The sequence below is a fragment of the Squalius cephalus genome (genome assembly GCF_949319135.1).
Source record: "Squalius cephalus genome assembly, chromosome: 3".
In the NCBI taxonomy this organism is placed as follows: Eukaryota; Metazoa; Chordata; class Actinopteri; order Cypriniformes; family Leuciscidae; genus Squalius; species Squalius cephalus.
Window position 1 is genome coordinate 47453686 of NC_137124.1, and position 6503 is coordinate 47460188.

Genomic DNA, 6503 nt, shown 5'->3' on the forward strand with positions numbered 1-6503 from the left:
TTTTCAACAAAGTTATTGCAGATATAAAATTCAAAACGGTCAAAATGACCGCCATGGCAGTTCTAGTGTTAAATATGACTCCATCCATTTCATGGCCTCATCTGAGAAATTAAAAAAAGATAATTTTGATAATAGTGTTCGGTGATTCACAGTGTCAAAAAGCCTTTTTAAGGTCCAGAAACACTGCACCTACTATACCACCCTCATCCAATTGTGACTTAATATTTTCAAGGAGGAAACAGTTAGCTGTCTCTGTAGAATGGTTTGTGCGAAATCCAAATTGCATTGGATGCAAAGGGGTGTAGCCCAAGTTTAGATGTTTTTTCTGCTGTTCTGCTACCCATTTTTCTGTCACCTTGGATATCACTGATAGAATACTAATGGGTCTATAATTTGACACCATTGTTTTATCACCAGACTTATAGATCGGAGATACTACTGCTTTTTTCCAGAAGCTTGGAAAAGTACTTTGCCTAACTGACAGGTTGATCAGATGTGCAATAGGGCGAGCAAGTGCGTCCCTGTGTAATTTTAAAAACTAGTGCAAAATGCCCGTGCAAAATCAGTTTTTGTGTGTGTTTTTAGTAATTGTTGGTTTGGTGTGTTTGAGTGCACATTGTTACAATTACACAGCAAAAGTTCAGTGACATTTTTATTTGTGCATGGCAGAAAGCACAACGTGAACTCCGAGAAAACGCTATGCTTGAGCAAACAGTTTGTGAATAGGCAACTACAAATGATGCCCGTGAAAGAGACTGTGAACGCATTGAATAGGATATGTTTAGTTGGTGAATAGCATTTACACAGTAGCGATAACGTTAAGCGCACCAGAATGAAATATAATATTCAGAAGTAAACAGCATAGCTGACTTATAGATTCAGTTTACATCCACAAATGAATAAGCGCGTTGATTCAGGGAGCAGTGCAAAGTGCCCGTGCAAAATCAGTTTTTGTGAGCTGATCGCAGTCAAAAAAGTTCAGGAGATATTTCTTAGCGATGGCTGATTTCAACAGTTTCAATATGATAACAAAATAACTTTTATATTGATTCAATGGATTAATTGCATTTTGGGGAAAAAAAGTGTCATGAATTTATTGCATTTTAGGGAAAAAATAATCTGTTTTTATAATAAATCTTTGAAAATCAAAATCTGGATTTGAATTTTTTATGATAAAGATGCTATGTGAAAGTTTGAAAGAGAAAATAGTGGTTTTCATCTTGCCACTTTCTCGGTAAAGAAAACACATTTTTACTCAAATTAATCAAAATGGATTTATCACGTTCTGGAACCAAACTATAATATTCAGAAGTAAACAGTGTAGCTGACTGAGTGTTTATGTCAGAATGTTTATTTTTAAACCACAACCTTCTTGGGGCTTCTTTGACCAATACAACCCTCTAATGTCAGAATGTTTATTTTTAAACCACAACCTTTTAAAAATGATATATTTAACGATATCTTTAGCATTTCTCATCCAAACAACGTCAAACTTGGCACTGCACTTACTCGTGCCCGTAGCGAGACACCTGTCGAGTTTGAAATCCATCGGACTAACGGTTCGAGAGATATGCGGTTAACAGACACACACACAGACAGACAGACAGACATACAGACAGACATACAGACAGACAGACAGACAGACATTCCTGTAATTTATAGATAGATGAGGTATCCAAACCATGTGAATCCCTTGCTTTTGAATTCTTTAGCGAGGTTATAATTTTTATAACCTCTGATTCAGATATTTCCTTTATTTTAAAAATAGGTTTAGCTTTATCAATAGGAATAGATGGTATAGTTTCAGTTGGGATACCTTGAGCCAGCTCCCTGACTGAATTTATAAAGAACCCATTAAATGTACTTGCTATCATATCATTATCTTGGGTCAGGATTCCATTCACTTTGAGTTCAGGTAAAGTTATCCTTTGTTCTTTATTCCGACCAGTTAATTTATTAAGATTTCTCCAAATAAGTTTCCCATTTCCTTGAGCTTCATTAATAATTCTAATAAAAAACTCTGCCTTAGACTTTCTTAAATTCCTTAAAACCTTATTTCGGAGAGTTGTAAAGGTGAGCCAGTCGCTACTATGCCCTGATTTTAGAGCCCTCTTTAAAGCAGAGTCTCTTTCTTTCATTTGTTGCCAGAGAGTGTCATTTAGCCATGGTAAGGTGGTCTTTTGTCTATGTTTACATTTCACCTTTCTTGTGAAAGCTGCCCTTATCTCAGTAATAGTAGAAATAAAAGTGCTGCAGCTAATTCAAAACATGTTACAAATGAAGAGTTTGGTCCCAAAACGCGATAAACGCCATTTTAAAAAATTAGTTCCCGCAAAAATCAATATTGTATCTGGTCGGTATTGAAAAGTCAATTTTTAATTTTACATAAAATGCGATATCCGTCGTGTTATTCTGTCATGTTTTCTCCCTTTCTTTCCAAACCGCGACAAATGCCAGTCTCCTTTCTCTGCAGAATGCGATACATCCGCTCAATCACAGCGCACAATTCCATGCATTGTAAACAGTAATGACGGCGCTTTGAATACACCTGGCATCCTAGTTCCCTTACAAGGGAACTCGAGCTGCGTTTGAGACGCTGTGGGTACGCCCTGCGTGATTGCGTCACGAAGCACGTGTATAATCAGTCCAATGGAAAGACGAGACGTCAAAGGCGGGTGACATCATCGACCAGGAAACTATAAAGCACCCCTGAACCCAGACCGCCTTAGCTTCGGTGCCTTCAGCAAGCGCTCTCTGTATATCTGTCCTTGTCATATTTATTGTTGTCTGTCAAGTTCAATATATATCATTATAAATGGCGAGCAAGCAAGACTTCAAGCGTTGTGTTGTTCCCTGCCCCTGTTACATCACGGGTGGGGACATACATCAGCTTTGTGTTGCTTGTTTGGGAGTGGAGCATGCCCAGTCAGTCCTCGAGAAGCTGTGGGTCCCGCTGCTGCCGAGGCACAGTGGCGGCTTACATCTTGGGGTTCGCAGATGGATCTAGTAGCGGGGTTTGAGACGGGCCCCGCCCTTTCTCAGCCCTTACCTGCTGGATCCAGTGCCTCTGCCCAGGAAGGAGCCCGCTCTGTGGCTTCTCCTCCCCAGGTTGAGGCACCAATGCTGCGGCTATCCATTCCTGAGGAACTGGATGCCGTAAGTGTTGATACAGGGGATTATGAGTCTTCGCCAGATTATGAGTCTATACCTCTGTTGATGAGGAGCTAATGGAGGTCTTGACTTGTGCTGTAGCTAAATTAAATATTGACTGGCCAGCGATGATGTTGAAACTGAATCAAGAAAGAGTCTATTAGATGAACGATATTTGACATGTAGATCACAATCTCCTCGTCGGGAACTCCCGTTTTTTCCCGATCTCCACACTGTAAGAACTGATTTTCCTACTAAGACAAAACTCACCCTGCAATAAAGCCATAAAACGCACCCTGGACAGAAGATAGCAAAGACAGAGCACAGGACATTGTCCTGTCCAAACTTTTCTCCTTCCTTATCTCTGCATCCCCCTCTCCCTCCACCCTTCCTCTCCCCCTGAGTCAAGTCACCAAAAGTTCACTAAAAATGTCTATATATCACATATGATGTATCTTGTGAATCTATTGTTTTTCCTTTTCATGTTTGGTATCATTTTAAGTGTCTCAGTGCGATTGGTAAAATGGTCTTAATTTCATTGCAGTCATTGGTTTAATGAGAAAGATTGAGAACTTAGGAGAATCCTGTTCTCCTCTCTGGGTGATGTATCTTCAAGATATCTCCCGAAACCAGGTGCTACCCCCTGGGGTACATGAATTGACGCAAAAATATTGGTACAACCCTTTTGTTCTTGTCTGGGTATTTAAGGCTAGGTGACAGAGCAGTCTTAACCCTCTGGGGTCGGCAAACGTGGCCGGCGTATTTTGCTGGATTTTCTTCACATAGTAGCACAATAAACTTAAATTACGCCATCATTTATGGTCATACAGAAAAAAGAAATATGAAAAAAGAATCTGTGAGATGTCTACTTTTGTATGTGTCCACTTACAATCAAAACAAAACATTGTGCTTTTGTAAAATAAAGAAAATAAACAGGGTGTGCTTTCTGCCTCTCCGTCTCTGTGAACTTTTTTTTCTTGACCACGTCTATAAACTGAAACAAAACTCAGCGAATACTTGTCACACATGTATGAGCCATATATCTTTATAAACATTTAAGTGTGTACTTTTAAATGATTGGATTCAAAATGAAAACAAATAATCTCTGTTTAAGTAATTTGTATAAAACCAACAAGATGTCCAGTTTCTCAAAGTCAGCTTACATTGGATTTACCTCAAAAGAAGAAGAACGCAATTTGAAGATAAGAAAGATGCAATTGTGGGTCTTGCCCAAGCATTAAGAAATATGGAGATTCACCTGTAGACTGGTGTGGAGTAGTGTTATAAGAGAAAACCACTTGAGGAAGATATGCTGCCCAGTTCTTCTTCTTGCAAGAAGGCAGAGTACGCAGCAGATTGTGCAGTGTGCGATTAAATCGCTAACATTGACCATTTCCAGTAGGATGGGCTGGGGTGGTCCAACTCTGTTCAATGCCATACAATGCACACAACTGTTGAATAAGGGTGCTTTCGAAATTCCTCCACTGGTCCGAGTGGATGCGACTGGGCACGCCAAACTTGTAGAACCACTCATTAACTAAAACCTTTGCCATCGTAGATGCTCTCTGGTCACGAGTAGGCACAGCCTGGGTGTATTTGGAAAACACATCTGTTAGAACAAGAACATTCTCCATTCCATTCTGTGATGGCTCGATCAAAGTGAAGTCGATGGCCAGAATTTGATTAGGCCTTGAAGCCAACAAATGACCCATATATGTCTGCACTCGAGGGAAGACATCCTTAGCAACAGTACAGCGTTCACATTGCTGGCATCAACGCTTCACATCCTCACACATACCTGGCCAGAAACACCTTTGTCTCTCCAGCTCTGTTGTACGCTCCACTCCCTGATGGCCATGCTCATCATGAAGCTGCTGCATCACCATAGTCTTTAAAGATGTCGGGAGCAACAGCTGAAGAAAGGCCTCACCACCCTGGGGATGGTAACACTGACGGTACACTACGCCATCCTTCACCTGTAATCGTTTCCACTGTTTCAGGAGTTTACCCACATCTGCACACAACCCCTGTCGCTCTTCATGTGAAGGATATGTCCCGCTTCTCCATAACTTCAGGAATACTCCCAATACTGCATCTGCTTCCTGTAGCCCATGTAAATCTGCAGAAGAATAGCCAGGGAAAGCGGTAATGGATGCTTGTACCTCTCTCGGGGGTCTGGTAGAAGCGACTTGTTGGAGGGGCACTGGCAGGGAACTTCCTGGAATCATAGCTTCCAGCACAGGTCCAGCAGGGTGCTGTCGCGAGAGTGCATCAGCATTATGATTACTCCGTCCAGAACGATACTTAATGCTGAAGTCAAAAGCGGCGAGTTGGGCAGCCCATCTCTGATCTAAAGCACCAAGTTTAGCAGTATTGAGGTAACTCAGAGGATTATTATCCGTGTATACCACACACTTGTGTCCAAGTAAATACTCACAAAATTTCTCGGTCATTGCACATTTAAGGGCAAGAAATTCAAGTTTCATGGAACTATAATTGGACATGTTCCTCTCTGAAGGACTTACACCACGACTAGCATAGGCTACTGGTCGAACTCTTCCCTCCTGTTCCTGTGACAGGACTGCTCCCAATCCGCTATAACTGGCATCCACTTCTAAGATGAATGGCAAGGAGAAGTCAGCATAAGCCAACAAGGGAGCACTCACCAACCGTTGCTTCAGGGTATCAAAACTCTGCTGACACTCCTCTGTCCAGGCCTCCCTGCAAGACCGGGCTGGGCCCTTCTTTTTAGCTCCAGTCAGGTCAGCTACCAGATGATGAAGTGGGGCAGCCATTTTGGCAAAATACTCCATGAACCGCCTGTAATAGCTTGCGAAGCCCAGAAATGACCGAAGTTCTGAAACCTGCTGGGGAGGCTGCCAATTAGCAACAAATTTCTTTGGATCGGTAGCCACCCCTTGGGCAGTAATCAAGTGCCCCAAGTAGTTCACCTCAGACTGAAAGAACAAACATTTCTCCAATTTGGCCTTCAAGCCTTCTTGTTGCAGGACCACCTCCAGCCGTTGCAAATGCTCAGACACTGTGGAAGAGAAGACAATAACTTCGTCCAGATAAAGCAACAATGATTGAAAATGTTGCGAGCCAAACATACGCTCCATCAGTCTCTGAAATGTGCTAGGTGCATTGCACAGGCCAAAGGCCATCCTATTCCACTCATATAACCCAAAAGGAGTGCATAAGGCAGTCTTCATCCTGTCCTTTTCAGCCACAGGGACTTGATTGTAGCCACTAGCAAGATCCATTGTAGTGAACCACCTGGCACCTGCAAGAGCATTCAAGGATTCCTCAATTCTTGGTAATGGAAACGAATCTTTTCTGGTCTTACTATAGTC